This window comes from Nomascus leucogenys, chromosome 4 (genome assembly GCF_006542625.1).
Source record: "Nomascus leucogenys isolate Asia chromosome 4, Asia_NLE_v1, whole genome shotgun sequence".
Lineage (NCBI taxonomy): Eukaryota > Metazoa > Chordata > Mammalia > Primates > Hylobatidae > Nomascus > Nomascus leucogenys.
This window is the reverse complement of record NC_044384.1, coordinates 123,230,371-123,252,994: the sequence shown is the minus strand read 5'-3', so window position 1 is coordinate 123,252,994 and position 22,624 is coordinate 123,230,371.

The window sequence follows — 22,624 nt, the reverse complement described above, 5'->3', positions numbered from 1 at the left end:
GTACTATTATTATCTCCATTTTACAAAATTGAATTATTACTGATTTTAATTGGGATTTTGAATTTCATAGCACCTCAGGGCTAGAAACAACCTTGAAAGTTTGTTTAAGTAAGCTTTTCTTTTTTTTTTTTTTTTTTTCTGAGACCAAGTCTTGCTCTGTCACCAGGCTGGAGTGCAGTGGTGCAATCTCGGCTCACTGCAACCTCCACCTCCCGGGTTCAAGCGAATCCCCTGCCTCAGCCTCCTGAGTAGCTGGGACTACAGGCACACACCACCACGCCCGGGCTAATGTTTTTGGATTTCAGTAGAGACTGGGTTTCATCATGTAGGCCAGGATGGTCTTGATCTCCTGACCTCGTGATCTGCCCACCTCGGCCTAGGTAAGCTTTTCTTGATAGAGATGTGTCTAAGCACCTCTACGATAATTATAGACCTAAATCTTAGAAATAGCCTACAGATTTCTGTAAGACTTAGCCTGGCCTTCTGTCCTGCCAATCTGCCATAAATGCTCCTTTGCTCTGACACTTCAGTCACAGTGGCCTCATTCTGTTTCTCCAATGAGAGAAGCTCCCTCAATTTCAGGATTTTGATCAATGCTTTCCCCTCTGCCTACCACTCTGTAGTGGACATAATAATAGCCTGCAAAGAAGTCCATGTCCTAATCTTCAAAACCTGTGACTATGTAACTTCATGTGACAAAGGGACTTTAAAATATGTTTAAGCATCCTGAAATGGGAAGATTATCTTGGATTATTCAGGTGGGGCCAATGTAACCACCAGAGTCCTTATGAGAAGGAGGCAGGAGAATAAGAGTCAGGAAAGAAGATATGATCACAGAAGTAGTGGTCAGAGTGTTGCCATCACTAGAAGACAGACTTTAGCCCTGGGATGTGAGCAGTCTCTAGAAGCTGAAAAAACAAGGAAACAGATTCTCTCCTAGAGCCCCCAGAGGGAATGCAGCCCTGCTGATCCATTTTAGATTCTGAACTCCATAACTGTTAAGATAATAAATTTGTATTCATTTATGCCACTACGTTTGTGGTAATTTGTTACAGCAGCAATAGAAACAAAAACACACTCTATTTCACCCATCTCCCCTCTTCATTTTCACTCTTATTAGTCTTTTACACTAATAAGACTAAATAACTCTTCCTCAGGGACACTACCTTTATCACACAAACTCACCAAGAAATGCCCCTGTTACATTTTCAAAGCATTCCATACTTTCCCTTCATGATACTCAGCAATACTGTTTGATTATTTAATTAATATCTTTGTAACCCACCAGACCACAATTTCCGTGAGGGTAGAGTCTATTATGTTTTTTTCTCATCATTATATTCCAGGCATCTCACACAGTAATATCACAAGCACTCAATGAATTGTTTAACGAATAAGTAAATAAGCAAAGTAATTAATATAGGATCTGAAAATGATTTGATAGCTCTAAGGCATGTAAAGATTATTGTTATAACTAACTGGTTAGCCCTCCAAATGGGAATCAATGCTATATATCAAAGTTAGCCTAGGAGGGTGGGGCCAAGATGGCTGACTAGAAGCAGTGACCATCAGAGACTCCCATTGAAAAGAACCATAATACTGTGTGAATCCCACACTGTCAACCAAGGTATCCAGGTTCTCCCATCAGGACTGATTAGGCAGCTGTCATGATCCACAGAGAGGAAAAAAGAGCAGTGTGGTGTGGCAGCCCACCTGAGAGCCACACAGGTCAGGGGAGCCCTCACCCCCCAGCTAAGGGAGGTGGTGAGTGAGCATGCTACCTAGCCAGGGAAACTGTGCTTTTTATATGGAACCGTGTAACCCCTGGATCAGAAGATCCCACTTGCGAACCCATGCCATTGGGGCCTAGGGTCCCAACCCTGGAGCCATGCATTTTCTCAACAGCCTCTAAACTAGAATATGCTTAAGCCTGCTGAGTTCCCAGTCGGGAGGGGGTAACCAGTACCACATCTGTGGCTTCCTGCTCTCTAAGCCGTTTCAGCTCCTTGGGGAAGGGGCAGCAGCCAGCACTGGGACTCATAACTACCTAACATGCTAAGCTCCCTGCACTGGGGAAAGGCAGCATCCATCTCTATAGCTCCAGGCCACACTTTTCCTCTGTTGGAGCCAGTGAGGCTGGACAACTTGGTCCCAAGAGGTGTCCCCCAGAGCCCAACATACCAGCTGTGTCAGATTGTGGCCAGAATGCCTCTTTAGGACTGACCCTGACCCATCCTTCCTCACTGGACAGGGCCTCCCTGCAAGAACTCTAACAACTCCAGCCAGAGGCTCAGGGACAGAACCCTTATCTCCCTGGGCCAGAGCCCCTAGTGGGAAGGGCAGCTGCAGTCTCTGTGGACCAGCAGACTTAGCCTTTCCTCCTGGTAGTTCTGAGGAATCCAGGCAGCCCCAAGAGAAACACACTCCCTCCACCAAGGGACAGTCAAAGTGCTTCATTAAATAGGTCCTGTTCCCCACGCCACCTGACTGGGTGAGACCCTCCAACAGGAGTTGTCAGACACCCTATACAGGAACAATCCTACTGGCATCAGATTGGTGCCTCTCAAGGTCAGAGATTCCAGAAGAAGGAGAAGGCACCCGTCTTTGCTCGTCTCCAGTCTCCTTGAGTGATATCTCCAGGTGTGGGAGCAAATCAGATGAATAGGGCCTGAAGTGAACCCCCTGAAAATCGTGGCAGCCCTCCAGAAGAGGGACCTGACCATTGAAAGGAAAACAAACAAACAGAAAGCAATAACAACAGCATCATCAACAACAAAAACGTCCCCATGAAAACCCCATCCAAGAGTCATCAGTCTTAAAGATCGAAACTGACAAACTCATGAAGATGAGAAAGAATCAATGAAAAAATACTGAAAACCCAAAAGGCTCTTCGCCTCCAAATGATCGCAGTGCCTATCCAGCAAGGGCACAGAACTAGACAGAGGATGAGATGGATGAATTGACAGAAGTAGGCTTCAGAAGATGGGTAATTAAAAACTCCACTGAACTAAAAAAGCATGTTCTATCCCAATGAAAACAAGCTAAGAACCTTGATAAAAGGTAAGAGGAGCTGCTAACTTGAATAACCACTTTAGAGAGGAACGTAAATGACTTCTTGGAGCTGAAAAACACAGCACAAGAATTTTGTGAAGCATACACAAGTATCAATAGCTGAACTGACCAAGCAGAAGAAAGGATATCAGAGTTTGAAGACCACTTTGGCGAAATAAGGCATACAGACAAGATTGGGAAAAAAAAAAAAATGAAAAGGAATGAACAAAGCCTGCAAGAAATATGGGACTATGTAAAAAGACCAAACCTACAATCGATTGGAGTACCTGCAGGAGACAAGGAGAATGGTTACAACTGGAAAACACACTTCAGGATATTATCAGGAGAACTTCCCCAACCTAGCAAGACAGGCCAACATGCAAATTCAGAAAATATAGAGAACACCACTAAGAGACTCCATGAGAAGATCAACCCCAAGACACATAATCATCAGATTCTCCAAGGTTGAAATGAAGGAAAAAATGTTAAGGGCAGCCAGAGAGAAAGGCCAGGTCACCTACAAAGCAAAGCCCATCAGACCAACAGTGGGCCTCTCAGCAGAAACCCTACAAACCAGAAGAGATTGGGAGCCAATATTCGACATTCCTAAGGAAAAGAATTTTCAATCCAGAATTTCATATTCAGCCAAACTAAACTGCATAAGCAAAGGAGAAATAAAATCCTTTCCAGACAAGCAAATGCTAAGGGATTTTGTCACCACCAGGCCTGCCTTCCAAGAGCTCCTGAAGAAAGCACTAAATATAAAAAATGAAAAACCAGTAGCAGCCACTGCAAAAACACACCAAAATGTAAAGACAATGACATGATGAAGAAACTGCATCAACTAACGGGCAAAATAACCAGATAGCACCATGATGACAGGATCAAATTCACACATAACAATAGTTACCTTAAATGTACATGGGCTAAATGCCACAATTAAAAGACACAGACTAGCAAATTGGATAAAGAGTCAAGACCCATTGGTGTGCTATATTCAAGAGACCCATCTCATGTGCAAAGACACACATAGGCTCAAAATAAAGGGATAGAGGACAATTTACCAAGCAAATGGAAATACAAAAAAAGGAGGGGTTGCAATCCTAGTCTCTGACAAAACAGATTTTAAGCCAACAAAGATCAAAAAAGACTAAGAAGGGCATTACATAATGGTAAAAGGATCCATTCAACAAGAAGAGCTAACTAGTCTAAATATATATGCACCCAATACAGGAGCACCCAGTTTCATAAACCAAGTTCTTAGAGACATACAAAGAGACTTAGGCTCCCACACAATAATAGTGGGAGACTTTAACACCCCACTGTCAATATTATACGGATCAATGAGATAGAAAATTAACAAGGATATTCAGGACTTGAACTCAGTTCTGGATTAAGTGGACCTAACAGACATCTATAGAACTCTCCACCCCAAATCAACAGAATATACATTTTTCTCAGTGCCACGTGGCACTTATTCTAAAATCAACCACATAACTGGAAGTAAAACACTCCTCAGCAAATACAAAGGAATGGAAATCATAACAAACAATCTCTCAGACCACAGTGCAATCAAATTAGAACTCAGGATTAAGAAACTCACTAAAAAACATACAATTACATGGAAATTGAACAACCTGCTCCTGAATGACTCCCGGGTAAATAATGAAATTAAGGCAGAAATCAAGAAGTTCTATGAAATTGATGAGAACAAAGAGACAATGTAGCAGAATCTCTGGGACACAGCTAAAGCAGTGTTAAGAGGGAAACTTATGGCACTAAATGCCCACATCAGAAAGTTAAGAAAGATCTTAACTGGACACCCTAACATCACAATTAAAAGAGTTACAGAAACAAGAACAAACTAATCCAAAAGCTAACAGAAGACAAGAAATAACTAAGATCAGAGTAGAATTGAAGAAGATAGAGACAGGAAAACTCTCCAAAAAAATCAATGAATCCAAGAGCTGGTGTTTTGAAAAAAGTAATAAAATAGATAAATTGCCAGCTAGACTAATAAAGAAGAAAAGAGACGATAATCAAATAGATGCAATAAAAAATCATAAAGGAGATGTCACCACTGACCCCACAGAAATACAAATTACCATCAGAGAACACTATAAATACTTCTATGCAAATAAATTAGAAAATCTAGAAGCAATGGGTAAATTCCTGGACACATACACCCTCCCAAGACTAAACCAGAAAGAAGTTGAATCCCTGAATAGACCAATAACAAGTTCTGAAATTGAGGCAGTAATTAATACCTACCAAACAAAAAAAGCCCAGGACCAGATACATTCACAGCCGAATTCTACCAGAGGTACAAAGAAGAGCTGGTGTCATACCTTCTGAAAGTATTCCAAACAATTGAAAAGGAAGGACTCCTCCTCAATTCATTTTATGAAGCCAGCATCATCCTGATACCAAAACCTGGCAGAGACACAACAAAAGAAAGAAAACTTCAGGCCAGTATCCCTGATGAACGCTGATGCAAACATCTTCAATAAAATACTGGCAAACTGAATCCAGTAGCACATCAAAACACTTATCCACCACGATCAAGTCAGCTTCATCCCTGGGATGCAAGGATGGTTCAACATACACAAATCAATAAAGGTAATCCATCACATAAACAGAACTAAAGACAAAAACCATGTGATTATCTCAATAGATGCAGAAAAGACCTTTGATAAAATTCAACATCCCTTCATGTTAAAAACTCTCAATAAACTAGGTATTGATGGAACATATCTCAAAATAATAAGAGGTATTTATGACAAATCCACAGCTAGTATCCTATTGAATGGGCAAAAGCTGGAAGCATTCCCTTTGAAAACTGCTATAAGACAAGGATGCCGTCTCTCACCACTCCTATTCAACATAGTAATAGAAATTCCAGCCAGGGCAATTAGGCAAGAGAAAGAAATAAAGTTTATTCAAATAGGAAGACAGGAAGTCAAATAGTCTCTGCAGACAACATGATTGTATATTTAGAAAACCACATCATCTCAGCCCAAAAACTCCTTAAGCCAATAAGCAACTTCAGCAAAGTTTCAGGATATGAAATTAATGTGCAAAAATCACATGCAAACCTTTACACCAACAATAGACAAGCAGAGAGCCAAATCATGAATGAACTCCCATTCACAATTGCTACAAAGAGAATAAAATATCTAGGAATACAGCTAACAAGGGGTATGAAGGACTTCTTCAAGGAGAACTACAAACCACTGCTCAAGGAAATAAGAGAAGACACAAACAAATGGAAAAACATTCCATGCTCATGGATAGGAAGAATCAATATCACGAAAATGGCCACACTGCCCAAAGTAATTTATAGATTCAATGCTATTCCCATCAAACTACTATTGACATTCTTCACAGAATTAGAAAAAAAACTTTAAATTTCATATGGAATCATAAAAAGACCCCATATAGCCAAGACAATCCTAAGCAAAAGGAACAAAGCTGGAAGCATCATGCTACCTGACTTCAATCTATACTACAAGGCTACAGTAATCAAAACAGCATGGTAATGGTACCAAAACAGATATATAGACCAATGGAACAGAAAACAGACCTCAGAAATAACACCACACATCTACAGTTATCTGATCTTCAACAAACCTGACAAAAACAAGCAATGGGCCGGGTGCGGTGGCTCACGCTTGTAATCCCAGCACTTTGGGAGGCTGAGGCAGGCGGATCACGAGGTCAGGAGATCAAGACCACGGTGAAACCCCGTCTCTACTAAAAATACAAAAAATTAGCCGGGCGTGGTGGCGGGCACCTGTAGTCCCAGCTACTCAGAGAGGCTGAGGCAGGAGAATGGCGTGAACCCAGGAGGCGGAGCTTGCAGTGAGCCGAGATTGCGCCACTGCACTCCAGCCTGGGTGACAGAGCGAGACTCTGTCTCAAAAAAAAAAAAAAAAAAACAAGCAATGGGGAAAGGATCTCATATTTAATAAATGGTGCTGGGAAAACTGGCTAGCCATATGCAGAAAACTGAAACTGGACCCCTTCCTTACACCTTATACAAAAATTAGCTAGAGATGGATTAAAGACTTACATGTAAAACACAAAACCATAAGAACCCTAGAAGAAAACCTAGGCAGTACCATTCAGGACATAGGCATGGGTAAAGATTTCATGATGAAAATGCCAAAAGCAATAGCAACAAAAGCCAAAATGGACAAATGGTATCTAATTAAACTAAAGAACTTCTGCACAGCAAAAGAAACTACCATCAGAGTGAACAGGCAACCTACATAATGGGAGAAAATTTTTGCAATCAACCCATCTGACAAAGGTCTAATATCCAGAATTCACAAGGGGTTACAAGAAAAATAAAAACCATCAAAAAGTGGGCAAATGATATGAATAGACACTTCTCAAAAGACATTTATGTGGCCAACAAACATTTTTAAAAAAGCTCAACATCACTGATTACTAGAGAAATGCAAATAAAAACCACAATGAGATACCATCTCACTCCAGTCAAAATGGTGATTATTAAAAAGTCAAGAAACAATAGATGCTGATGAGACTGTGGAGAAATAGGAATACTTTTACACTGTTGGTGGGAGTGTCAATTAGTTCAACCATTGCGGAAGACAGTATGGTGATTCCTCAAGGATCTAGAATCAGAAATTCCATTTGATCCAGCAATCCCATTACTCGGTATATACCCAAAGGAATATAAATCATTCTACTACAAAGATACATGCACATGCATGTTTATTGCAGCACTATTTACAATAGCAAAGTCATGGAACAACAATAGACTGGATAAAGAAAATGTGGTACATGTACACCATGGAATACTATGCAGTCATGAAAAAGAATGAGATCATACCCTTTGCAGGGACATGGATGAAGCTGGAAGCCATCATCCTCAGCAAACTAACACAGGAACAGAAAACCAAACACCATATGATCTCACTCATAAGAGGGAGTTGAACAATGAGAACATGTAGACACAGAGAAGGGAACAACACACACCAGGACCTGTTGGGGGTGGGGGGCAAGAGGAAGGAATGTATACACTGGGTCAGTAGGTGCAGTGAACCACCATAGCACACGTATAACTATGTAACCAACCTGCATGTTCTATATGTGTATCCCAAAACTTAAAGTAAAATTTTGTTAAAAGGCACCTTAATCATCTATAAAGCATTATTCCTATGTTTTAAAGGTACCAAAGGCCAGGCACAGTGGCTCATGCCTGTAATCATAGCACTTTGGGAGGCCGAGGCAGGCGGATCACCTGAGATCAGGAGTTTGAGACCAGCCTTGCCAACATGGTGAAACCCTGTCTCTACCAAAAATACAAAAATTAGCAGGCATGGTGGCACACACCTGTAGTCGCAGCTACTCTGGAGGCTGAAGCATGAGAACCACTTGAACCCTGGAGATGGAGGTTTTAGTGAGCTGAGATTGCTCCACTGCACTCCAGCTTGGGTGACAGAGCGAGACTCCATCTCAAAAAAAAAAACAAAACAGGCATCGGAAGTTTACAGTCAGAAACATTGCTGGTTAATGAGAAACTGGAAACTCCTGCCTTGATTCCCTTGATCACATTTCTATGTTTCTGTTTCTAAATTGTGTCTTTTTCTTGTTTCCACCAATTCAAATATATGAAAATTTTGAAAAGAACGTTAGTTCTGCAACTGCTTTAATGACTCTATTAGTCAAGATAATCCCTGCTATTTAGTAGTAAAAAATCCCCCAATCTCACCAGTTTTATACATAGATAAAATTATTTCTTGTGCTTACAAAGGCTGAAGAGAGTCAGCAGAGTCGTCCTCTGTCTGTGATTCAGGAATTCAGAATCCTTTCACCCTGTGATGCCACCATTTCAACCTCTGACTTCCAAGGCTATTGTGTCAGGACAAAGTACAAAGAACTTGTAGTTCTTAACTGCCTTGGTCCAGAAGTGACACAAATCCTTCCACTCACAAGACATTGGCCAGAATTTGAAACTCTGGCCGAACCTAACTACAAGGCAGTCTGGGAAATTTAAGGGGACACCGGGAATATTTGGTAAGCATCATTTTCTTTTCTACAATAGTTATAAACGTTTTTGGCAATGTTTCACTATTTATAAGTAAAACAAAATGTTGCTTCTCCAAGTATATTTTAATGCACGTAGAAAGTTCCAGCTCTTCAAAGAAGTACAGTGACACATTTGTAAACAGTCTTTTGTGAATAATCATTTCAAATGTTTCTGTTTTAATGAAAGATGTGTTCATATTGGCTTTTCTTAAAATAGCATATGCAGAGATGCGCTGGAGCTGGCTCGCACTAGTTCTGAAGCTGATTTTGCACCTCTTCCTAACTCCCAACTTCGTGTTAGGTGATATCATAATGGTAGCTTGAATGTGGTCACAAGTGAAAGTATTTACACCATGGAAATCAGCAAATGCGACAAATCATGACTTTTTTTGTTTGTTTTTTCAAAGAGTCAGTTGTTAAACATTTACTAGCATGCTACTATGTACACTGGTATTTAAAATGATTGTTTGCTCCCGGAAATCAGATTGTAACAGTGTTAAAATGACTGAGTTCTAAAATTTTAAGACCAAATTTTTTGTTCCTGTGTGTCTGGCAATGCAGCATAGTAAAAGGCTCTAGTAGAAGGGTCAGGAAATCAAATCTATTCCACATTTCGCCACTAATCATTCATGAATCCTTCACCAAATCAATCTCTCTTGGATGCGGTTTCTCTAGTATAAAAGAAGGAGACTGTGACAGCTAATCTCCCAAGCCCTTTCTTGTTTTAGTATTTAGGATACAAGTTCCAGGCTGAGTCAAAACATGCCTCTTACTCTGTGTTAAGATTGAAGCTACCTAGAAACACCTAATTATTTCAAGGGCAGAATATTGCAGTTTATTTCTGGATGTTTCTGTTAGGATTTGTTTTTTACTCTAGAAGTAGTGTGTGGGATTAGCACAAATATATATATGAAATAATGGCGCTGTGTTATTGCAAATTGAATAAAAGATTAACGTTGCAAGGAATTCATATTGTAAGCTCTGTCGTCTTGAGAATTAATCTACCACATCAGCAGCATTTCTTTTTTCTTTTCAGATCATGTTCTACTATTGGCTTTTGTTTTAATTATACATTGCTGCATAATATCATCCCCAGACTTAATTACTTAAAACATAAACTCGTCTACTGCAGTTCACAATTTTCTGGGTCAGGGATTCAGGCATCAAATAGGATTGGTAGGTGGTATTCAGCTGGCGCTCAGCTGATCTAGACTATCCAAGATGGCTTTATTGATGTGCCTGGTAAATTGGCAGGGACAGCAGCAAGGCTGGGTTCACCTTGGCCTCTCTTTCATTCTCCAGCAAGACAGTCAGACTGCTATATGGCACCTCAAGTTTTCCAGAGACCAAAGCTGAAGATGCCAGTCCTTGAAAAGGCCAGGTCTGAAATTGACATATGTCACTTCTCCCATATGCTTTTATTGAAGCAGCCACAAGCCAGCCCAGATTCAGTGGGAGCGATGTCAAGTAATTTGTGAGCACTTTTAATCTTCGACAAAATCAAGACATATCTTAAACACCACCAAGCCTTCATGAAGACCCTCTGCAATCCTGACTTCTCCCAAATATGCCACTGCCACCACCAACAGCAGAGAGAATAAATCTCTCTCTTAAGCTCCCACTCATCACAATTCCTGTTGTAAGGCCTGTGTTTTTTTATTATAGCTACTTTGCATTCTTGCCTTATTATCACCATTCATCTTATGTGTTAACACTATGCTTTGTCCCTCTATACAAGCTTTGCTGCATTTACCACAATATTAGTATATAGTAATTATACAAAAACATGTTAATTGTATCAACACATTACAAAATATTGTTTGTCTACAAAATTGTATATATTATGGCTAGAAACCCTGGTGCTTTATTTAACTTTTAGTAAAGAAAATATAGAATACACCCATGATCTTGCCAAAAATTTTGACAAATCAAAATTTAAATAAATCTGTATCACAAAATACCATAAACAAAGTTCAAAGAGAAATGAAAGATTTGGAGAAAATATTTGTAATGTATATGATTAGAACATGAATTAGTATCCAAATTTTAGAAGAAAACCTACAAAACAATAGAAAAAGATAAGGACCACACAAGAGAAAAACATACAAAGGATATAAATGAGCCATTCACGGAAGTAAAAATACAAATGACCAAGAAAAGATGCTAAACCTCACTAATAAACGGGGATTTGCAAATTACAATCACAATAATAGCATTCTGCATTTTAAAACTTGACAATATCAAGTGTTAGCAATACTCTAAAGAAATGGGAACTGCTATGTATAAAGCAATACTCTAAAGAAATGGAAACTGCTCATAGAACTGAAATTGGTACAGATATTTTGGAGGCTAATTCAGCAGTATTTACTGAAACAAAAAATATATATATACACCCTCTGTGACCCAGTAATTCCACTTCTCATTAACTTTCCTTGTTCCCATGCAAAAGGAAACATTTTTATATTGTCAAAATTATTGACAAAGTTATTATATTTTACTATATTTTAAAACAGCAGTTAAATAAAATGCCTGTTGTACTAGCCATAACCTACACATTTTTGTAGGCAGGTATTATCTTGAGTGTATTAATATAATTGATCTGTTTCATATAATTATTATGTGTAAAGAATTAAGTTAAAAGTTAGTAGAGTTATATAGAATTATTTTTAAACATGAAAAAAAAAACAAACCAGAAACAACCTAAATGATTATCAATAAGGGACGTGCTAAACAAAAGATATTATAATCTTAGTTTTTAAAATGGGGGTAAATTTTTATATATTAACATGTACAGGTCTCCAGGACAAATTACCAAGTAAAGTAGAACATGGTAGAACATTATATATATAATTCATATATATATATGAATTCTATTTATGTTAAAAACAATATAATACTATATATTGTTACAATTTTGTAATAATGACATGTAAGTGCGAAGAATAAGGTCTGGAAGAATATTTAGAGAGCTGTTCATAGTGGTGAACTGGAGAGATAGTGAGAGGGGCTGAAATTCAAAGCAGAGATTAAAAAAGGACTTTAGTCCCATGTTTCAGTTTCTACTAAGACAATATATTTATTTGGGAAAAGTAAAAATAATTTTTAAAATTAATCACAAATATTTTTATTTCAGAACGTTTGAAGAGGTAGGTTACCATATATCAGTGAGAAAATGACATGTCCACGTTTTATTTTTAAGTGAACAAAGTATGTTTCAGAGCAATTTGTGTAATATAACTTCATTTGACTAAAGAGGGAGAAAAAAATCTGTTACATTGACATGTGTTGTATTTAAGTGGGAAATACATGGAAATGGAAAGATTCCCACAAGCTGGTATTGGTGATTACTTTGTAGGGGAAGAGAGTTAAGATCATAGGTAGAGAGGACAGGAGAAGATTTTTTTTTAAATGCTTCTGTACTGTTTCAATTTTATGAGCATATACTATTCTTATAATTTTTAATAAACCAATTTAAAAAGTTAATTCAGGGTAGCCTAAGTGGCTAGTTATAAAACATCCTAAATTTCACATCTAAACCATGGACTATTTCCAGGTCTCATTTTTGCTTAAAAGATGGAAGCATTTGTATGTAAGAGACTAACTTGAAATTTATGCATTAAATCAATAGATAACAATCTTCTCAGTTCATGTGTTCACTGATCGGTCTCCTCCATTAGGAGTGAAGGAAATAGAAAAATCCAATGATTCTTTTCTAAGAGTTAGGGAAAATGCTCTAAAAGGGACTCATGGCTGGGCTCATACATAAACCCAACACTTTGGGAGGTTGAGGCGGGTGGATCACTTGAGGTCAGGAGTTCAAGACTATCCTGGCACATGGTGAAACCCCGTATCCACCAAAAAAATACAAAAATTAGCTGGGCATGGTGGTGTGTGCCTATAGTCCCATTTACTCAGAGGCTGAGGCAGGAGAATTGCTTGAACCTGCGAGGCAGAGGTTGCAGTGAGCTGAGATTGCCCCACTGCACTCCAGCCTGGGCAATAGAGTGAGACTCCATCTCAAAAAAATAAAAAATAAATAAATAAATAAAAGGGACTCATTACTTTTTATTATCATTGCTTTGTAAATCTTCAGGCAAAGGGTGTAAGAGCTAAATAATCTGAACAAAATCTGGATCAAAAAATTTGATATAGACCAAATTATAAAGCAAGTCCTGGAAGAGACTATAGTAATTGTACAATCACTCTAATTAACATAGTCTCTAAGGGGTAAGTGTATAAACTGACGTTGTTACTGTCCCACTCCTTTTTGCCCTCAAAAAAAGAAAAAGAGTTTTACAGAAAGTATCTGTTTTGATGGTATCAAACATGGTAGGAAGAGCCTCTTCCTTTAATCATTTCCTGTTTGTCAGTTTTCTATCTAGGTGTCAGGTTTAAATTTGGAACATGCAGTATGTAGTGAATTATTCTCAAGTAAAAAAAGGCAAAGAAAAACAATACCTCAGATTATGCATTTGAAAATAAAATATAATTTAATGCATAAAGCAATGTTATTTTTATAGTTTAATAACTAATCTGCTATAAATTGAGTTAAAATATGTAATGCCAGTGAGTGCCAGAATTAAATATGGCTCTAATTGTTTGTAAATTGTGAGACTGTGATTTGAAGCTTGATTTGGGAAATGCTGACATTGCAAGATTATAAAGTGAAAGTGATAATGAAGAATGATAAATTCCAAAATGGAGAAAAGTCAAAGTTGAAATGCCAAGAGAAAATATAAGGCAAGAACCTCCAAAGAAAATGATAAGAAGTGAAAGATGGCCAAGCACAGTGACACACCTGTAATTTCAGCACTTTGGGCAGGCCAAGCCGAAGATTGCTTGATCGCAGGAGTTTGAGGTTAAAGTAAGCTATGATTGCACCACTGCACTCCAGCCTGGGTGACAGAATAAGACCCTGTCTCTAAACAAACAAACAATAAAACAGTGAAAGAGTATTCTAACAGAAAATAAGAAATACAATAGCACTGATCAAATCACATGATTTGTTTTGTATTCACATATAGAAAAATGCAGCTCCCTCTTAGCTATTATACAGAGAAAAGGAAGAGGGAAAAGCCCTATTAGGTCCTCCTGATGATTGACCCTAAGAATAATGAAGCACTAAGAGAATTTTCTCTATGCCTGTGATATGGTTTGGCTGTGTCCTCAACTAAATCTCATCTTGAATTGTAGCTCCCATAATTCCCACATGTTGTAGGAGGGACCTGGTGGGAGATAACTGAATCACGAGGGTGGATCCCCCTTATTGTTCTCACGGTGGCGAGTAAGTCTCACGAGATTGCATGGTTTTATAAGGGGTTTCCCTTTTCACTTGGCTTTTATTCTTTCTTCCCTGCCGCCATGTAAGACATGCCTTTGGCCTTCTGCCATGATTGTGAGGCCTCCCCAGCCATGTGGAACTGTGAGTCCATTAAATATCTTTTTCTTTATAAATTATCCAGTCTCAGGTAAGTCTTTATCAGCAGCATGAAAATGGACTAATAAAGCCTGTGTGTGCCTGAGTAAATAGTAGAGTATAGCCATATCTGGATTTTCTAGTATAATACCAGTTTATTTATTTTTAAATGTGAAATAGTTGACACAGTCAAATGCAAAAACCTTTAGTGTATAGCACAATTAATTTTACATATGCATACATCCACGTAACTATTACCCAGGTCAATATATAAAAGATCCTATCACTATAGAAGATTTTTTAAAGTGATCCTTCCTAGTCATTTCTTTTTCCTCCAAAGGTAGCCAGCCACACTTCAACTCTTGTTATCATAGTTTAATTTGCATGTTTTTGAACTTAATATCAATGAAATCATACAATATGTAGTCTCATGTGTCTGGCTTCATTCATTGTTTAATGACATTTCCATTGTTTCAATTTGGGAATCATTATGAATGAAGCTACTATGAGCATTCTTTAAGAGTGTTTTGGTGGACATATGTCTTTGTTTGGTATTCTTTGAGTATATACATAAAATTGCTGACTCTTTGGATGTATGTTTAACTTTATTAGAAATTGACAAAGTTTTCCAAATTAAGAATTTGTGGTATGCATTATACATTAGCCTCATTCCTGATCCTATTTTCTGCTCATCCTTGATTTTTCATATATATATTTCTCATTATTTTTCATACTTATTTTACCTTACTCTTTATCATGACTGGCTAGGTATTTAATTTTCAGAGGTAGAAAGATAACCAACAACTCAATGATAAATTTATAACGCATATGTCATGGTTTTCTGGTTATCTATTGTTGTATAACAAACTCCTCCAAAATTTAGTAGCTTGAAACAACAAAAATTATTTGTTTTGCTCACAAATCTGCAATTTTGTTAAGGCCTAGTGGAAATAGCTTGTCTCTGTTCATCAGCTTGAATGACCCAGCTGTGGCTGCAGGGTCCACTTCCAAGACAGCTCACTCACATGGTTGACAGGTTGATGCTTATTTCAGATGGGTGCTCAATTGAAGCTATTAGACAGGGATCTGGATATCTTTCCCCGTGGGAAACCTTTTCTCCATAGGGTTGCTTGAGCTTCCTCACATCATGGCAACTGGTTTCTAAGAATAAATGTTTTAGAAGAAAATAAGAAAATGGAAATTCCGATTTCTTAAGGACTGGGCCCAAAACTGACAAGTGTCACTTCTGTATTCTATTGGTCAAAACAGTCATGCAGCCTTCCCAGATTCAAGGGGAAGGGATATGAATGCCTACCCCTCAATGAGGGGAATAGCAAAGAATTTTCAGTCACTTTAATCCACACCGTATATTCTTTGGCAAAAAAAAAAAAATTATTTATATTCCTCCCACATGTAAAATACACGCATTCTCTGCCAAGAATGTCTTAGCCCATTACAGCATCAGCCTCAGGCTCAAGGCATTAAATATTGTCATCTAAATAAGGTTGTATTACCTAGCTCAGGTAGCCATAAAAAAATACCATGGACTGGATGCCTTAAACAACAGAAATTTTTTTTCTCACAGTTCTGGAAACTGCAAAGTCCAAGATCAAGATTCAACGATGTTCATTTCTGGTGAAGGCTCTCTTTCTGGACTGCACGTGACCACAATCTCTCAATGTCATCACATGGCAGAGACAGAGAGAGAGAGAGAGAAAGTGCTCTCTTCCTCTTCTTATAAGGCCATAGTCCTATTGAATCAGAACTTCACCCTTATGACCTCATTTATCCCTGATTACCTCCTAAGACCCTATCATCAGATATAGTCCCACTGAGGGTTAGGGCTTTATCATATTAATTTTGGGTAACACAGTCCAATCCATAGCACACATCTAGCTGCTGATACTCAGGTAACGTTTCTTGAGTATAGGTCACTGAATGTAGATCCTCTTGATCAGAACCTGTAAGTTAACGAGAAAAGTGTTCTCAACCTATAATAGTGAGAAACAGATTGGATGACCATAATAGACAGTCCCACTCAAAAAGGAAGGGAACAAAAGCATAGCAGTCACAGATCCATAGCAATTCTGAAGCCCAATCTGGCACATGGCACCAATCCCTTTGGTAAGGGTCTACTTCTGCTGTGAGTGATTATCCGTGGCTCTTAGCTTTGACCTCTGGGCTCTAGGATCGTCCCTCTGGATTATTATTTCACATCAACTTAAAAAGGTCTGTGTTTGCAGCAAGGTAGCTTTCTTAGCCTGCTTCTTAACCATATAAATTAATGTTATGTTATCTCTCATTCCAAGCTGCTTTGATTCCTTTAAAAATTTTATAGAGTTGTATATCAATTTATAAACTACTCCTATAAACAAAGGTACACTTACATTTTTCTGAGATAAGCCCTTCTATATCTGGGCCATGTGTAAGTCCGCTATGGAACAACAACTTCAAGATTTCTAAAATCCATATTCTTTAGCTGAAGGGTCTATAAAAGGCTGTCTTTAAATCTTTTTGAGATATTAACAAAGGGTCTTACATCTACATACTTGAGATATTTCCCCTGAGATCATGTTCTGTTGATAGCTCTAGATTTGATCTTGCTGTTTATTACTCCGAAATATTTTACTACAAGACACTGGGGATAGAAAACAGTTTTATCTTCAAGACAAGCAAATCCTGAATATTTTCTATTTCCTCTAAATTTGACTCAAAAACTTAACAGTTAATTCTTTATTTCCTCTCTCTCTTCTTACAAGCAGTTAAGAAGTTAACTTATAAATTACCACAATCAGTAGAAGCAGCCAGTTGGAACTTTCTACATTCTGCCTGGAAATCTCCACAGCCAAATCCATGAGTGCTTTATATATTTATTCTTTCTATTTTCCCAGTTACCACAGACAGCAGTGTTGACAAACCATGTGACACAACGTAACAAGGATCCTTTTCCCCTCATTCTGCAATAGCACTTTCCTCCTCATCATAGGACCCCTCAGCGGTGGCCTCTTGAGGCCCTTTGAGCTTTCATTTCCAGTCTCCTTGAGGCTCTTTCAACATTCACCCACTGCCCAGTTCCAAAGCCAATATCATATGTTTAATGTTTTTGTTATGGAGCATCCCTTTTCCAGGAACCATTGCTGTACAAGAAATTATACCAAAATGTAATGGTTTTGAACAATAGTCATTTAATTATACCTCATTTTTTTGTGGGTCAGGAATTTTGGCAGGGCTCAGCAGAGTGATTCTTCTGCTCCATGTTACATTGACTGTGCTAACTCAGTGGTACTGAGTTGTGGCAAATGGGTTGGTTTGGAAGGTCCAAGACAGTTTCTTCATACATCTGAAGCATTTTGATGGGGGTGGCTGGAAGTCTGGGCTTAACTTGAGTACCTACATGTGACCTCTCCAGCATAACTGCCTCAGGGAGTTGGAATTCTTACAAAGCACATTAGGACTTAAAGGGAATGTATTCGAAGGAACCAAAGCAGAAACTCCTAAGCTACTTCTGACCTGGGCTTGGAAGACCTACAATGTATTCCTTCTGCCACATTCTACTAGCTATGAGTGAGTCACAGGACCTGAAGGCCAAGGGCGAGGGGGTGAGGAGAAACAAGGAAGTTTGGTTCACTGGGGGACAATCTTTGGAGACATGATATATGGTACAAAATTAGTATGTTACTTGAAGACCAATAAGAAGCATTGTAATATCACCATTCTTTATCCAACCAACAAATTAGCATGGCCTACTTTTAGCTATTATGGCCATTCTCTGTGTTGTGTAATCATGGGTAAATTATTCCAACTTTCTATAATTCATTTTTGTCATTTGTTAAGTGTGGTTAATAATACCTATGTCATAAATTTGTTGGGAGACTATAAAGTGTTGAGTGTCTAGCACAGAGTAAATGTGAGGCATAAAATATAAATATGCAATATTATTCATCATTATTCCTATAGGAATTCTATCAAAAAGGAATTATATGTAACATAAAAAACAAAAAAAAACAAACACAGAGAAAGTACTGAGAGCTAACAAAAGTGATTTCGTTTTATTGTTGAATCTCAGATATTTATAAATGGTATTTATAAATACTGAGTAGAAAAATGAAAGGGCATTGACACAGGTGAGCTTACCTTAGGGCAATACTGATTTATACTTCTAAATCTCTCAGTGATGCTGGTAGATCTCAAAATTGCTCTGGAGAATGTTCCAAAGATGAGGTAAAAAAAAGATTCATGTCATCCATAGAGTCTTCTCTGGTTTAGACTATTTCTAAGAATGAAAAGTCATCTGCTTTACACCCCCAGGGAACCATTCTGTTTTAGAACCAATTGTGAATTTAAGAGGAACTTCAGAGTTACTAAATTTTTTGCCCCAAATTTGAGAGCCTATAGACAATGAGGCCAGCCAATGTTTGCTCTAATGAGTACATTGTTAAATGTGATGGTCTTATGAAAGTGTGCTCTACTTTTGGAGTTGGTGAAAGCATTCAAAATCTTTCTTTTCTTTTCTTTTCTTTTTTTTTTCTTTTTTTTGAGATGGAATCTCCTTCTGTCACCAGGCTGGAGTGCAGTGGCGCAATCTCGGCTCACTGCAACCTTTGCCTCCTGGGTTCAAGCGATTCTCCTGCCTCAGCCTCCAGAGTAGCTGGGACTACAGGCATGCGCTACCACACCCAGCTAATTTTTGTATTTTTACTAGAGACAGGGTTTCACCATGTTGGCCAGGATTGTCTTGATCTCTTAACCTTGAGATCTGCCCGCCTCAGCCTCCCAAAGTACTGGGATTACAGGCATGAGCCACCACGCCCAGCCAGCATTCAAAATCTTAATCCTCAAGATCTCCTCCAAAGAAAGACATCTTCATTTCCCAGACCCCACACAGACCTTTCTCTCAACCCATTTGCACTTGCTCTCTCTTAGGTCTGCAGATGGGCAAGTAGTAGGGCTGAAATAAGCTCATGATGGCATGGCACTCCCCTTCCTCAGGAGACATGCTCAATGAAGATGAAATTTCTTTTCTGGAATCTCTTTGAGAGGAATGAGTCTCTGGTCTTGGTCATATTTCCCTCTCTTTTTTTCAACCAATTTTCTCCCAACACTGACATGTTTGCTATCAGAAAGTTGTAAACATATCTGTGATGCTGCTGGAGCTAAGCATTTTCAGGAGATGCGTGGTTAATTGAGGCCTTCTAGGAAGGTCAGATTAGGCCTGAAAACTAAAGTGTCCTACATGTAAGCGGGGTCATCGTGATAAATTATAGTCATTCTTATTTATTGACTGGTAGTACAGTAGCATGGAGTTGAGAATTTAGATTAGGAAAGAATAACTAAATATGAATTGACTAGCCCATGTGCAATGATGCAAAATAGTATGTTACCAATAGACTGATTAGAAATGTTGGAATGCTATGCTCCCAGTCCAGCTACTTGGATTTTTTATCTCATTTTTCTTCTACCAAAAACCTAGTGGCTTGAATTTGCTTGCCTTATGTCATACCCAAACCAAGAGGAAAGGAGCAATTTGGGGCTATGGATTTATAATGGGAGGCACTTAGAAAACAGTTGGAAAGGCATTGATACAAGCTTGCAGATCTCTGAGCAACAACCTTGTTTGAGTATCGGTCCATACAGAACCATGCCTGGAAGAATGTTTGCATCCACATATCTAAAGAAGCAAGAAAGCACATGAGATGAAAGAGTCATTTTTCTGAATGAGAGAAGTAAATTTTAGTTCATTTTCAGTGCTTGGTTTACGTTTTAAAGAAGACTAACAAAATTAATGATCAAGTGTAGGACCAAAGCTAATACTAATCTAGAAATTGTTATCTTTCATGGTGGATTAAAATCTGAGCTTATTTTTACTTCAAAAATGAATGTTGTTAAAGATCAACTTCTATCCCTTAGTGTCTCATTTCAGTCATGATACCCTTCACATCAAAGCTAATTCACTGAAATAGAAAAATCAGATCTCCAAAGAAGTGGTGAGGCAGATTCTAAATTAACAGACTTCATCATTAGGGTAAGGGAGCAGCAGCAAATCAAAAGTCAGTTGGAGAGCTCATTATTATTATTGTGCTTATCATAATAAGTTCCCCATTTATTATTATATTTTCATTATTATTTTGAGTTACTTCACTGCTTAGAAGTTTCGCTGTATTTAATTAACCTTTCAGAGGACAAGTCTATAATTTCTGGCTTTGCCCTACTGAAGTTGTAGCAATTGTTAAAACCTGAAAAAGAGTTTCTGTTCCATTTTCTAATTCCATGAAAGACTGACTCATTTGTAAAATGCCTCCACATTTGTAACTGAAGATATGCACCAATTCACTCAGGAAACAAGCCTTGTTATACATGAGAGATCAATTGTTTTATGAAATGAAATTAAAAGTGTAAATGCTGTTAACGTTTTAAAGATCAATTGAAAGTACTCCTTAAAGCTCATTTGACCAAGTAGATTTTTTCCCATTTTTTGAAATCACACCTGTGTTAAGGCATGCACTCTTTTCCTCTATCTGGTAAGCATAAGGTGTGGGAACTGCTGCAATAGATAATTAATCTCTATTGCTATCTATAGTTTCATAGTTAACACTGTCTTAGCAGAAGTGTGAAAACACATTCACACCTTTGAAAATGGATGATTAACTAATCAAATGACAATATGAATGTCAGACAAAATTACAGAAATGACTGCAAGGCAGAGCTATTTATGATTATAACACTCTATTTAATTAATAAGACTGGATTTTTCAGTATAATCTGTGCTCCTCAAACATCTAGGCAGACTCTCAACTTTTTAATTGCCGGGCTCCTCAAAAAAGAATGAAGAAAATTTTAGATTTCCCCCGAATTAAGGAGCTTTAAATATAAGAGGTTAAAAAGGAAAAGAGAGGTACAGTTCAAGACCACCTGCAAAAGGGAGCCAAGAAGCGATAATCACATTTGAGTGAACTGTCAGTTGTTTCCTCTGGATGTTGTAATTTCCATTTAAAATGCAGAATAATCTGAATACATATTTGAATATTCAGTCTATCACAGCAAAGTCTATTTTGATAGTCTGATGTATAAAAATCTAAATTGGGAGGTGTGTTAGTTCGTTTTCAAGTTGCTAATAAAGACATACTCGAGAATGAGCAACTCTTAAAGAAAAAAGTTTAATTGAGTCACAGTTTCACAGGGCTTGGGAGGCCTCAGGAAACTTACAGTCATGGCACAAGGGGAAGCAAACATGTCCTTCTTCACATAAGGGCAGGAAGGAAAGAATAAGAGCAGAGCAAAGTGGGAAGCCCCTTATAAAATCATCAGATCTTGTGAGAACTTACTATCACGAGAATAGCATGGGAGACACTGCCCCCATGATTCAATTACCTCCCACCTGGTCCCTCCCACCACACATGGAAATTATCGGAACTACAATTCAAGATGAGATTTGGATGGAGACACAGCCAAACCATATAAGGAGGTAGGACCTTATATTCATTATTTTGCTGATTTTCTAAGTTACCTGTGTGTAAAGTTTAAGAAATGATCATGTTGGGAGCCAAGATGGCCGAATAGGAACAGCTCTGGTCTACAGCTCCGAGCCTGAGGGACACAGAAGATGGGTGATTTCTGCATTTGTTTGAGGTACCAGTTTCATCTCACTAGGGAGTGCCTAACAGTGGGTGCAGGACAGTCGGTGAAGCGCACTGTGCGCGAGCCGAAGCAGGGCGAGGCATTGCCTCACTCGGGAAGTGCAAGGGGTCAGGGAGTTCCCTTTCCTAGTCAAAGAAAGGGGTAACAGACGGCACCTGGAATATCGGGTCAGTCCCACCCTAATACTGCGCTTTTCCAACGGGCCTGGAAAACGGCACACTAGGAGATTCTGTCCTGCACCTGGCTTGGAGGGTCCTATGCCCACGGAGTCTCGCTGATTGCTAGCACAGCAGTCTGAGATCAAGCTGCAAGGCGGCAGCGAGGCTGGCGGAGGGGCACCCGCCATTGCCCAGGCTTGCTTAGGGAAACAAAGCAGCCAGGAAGCTCGAACTGGGTGGAGCCCACCACAGCTCAAGGAGGCCTGCCTGCCTCTGTAGGCTCCACCTCTGGGGGCAGGGCACAGAC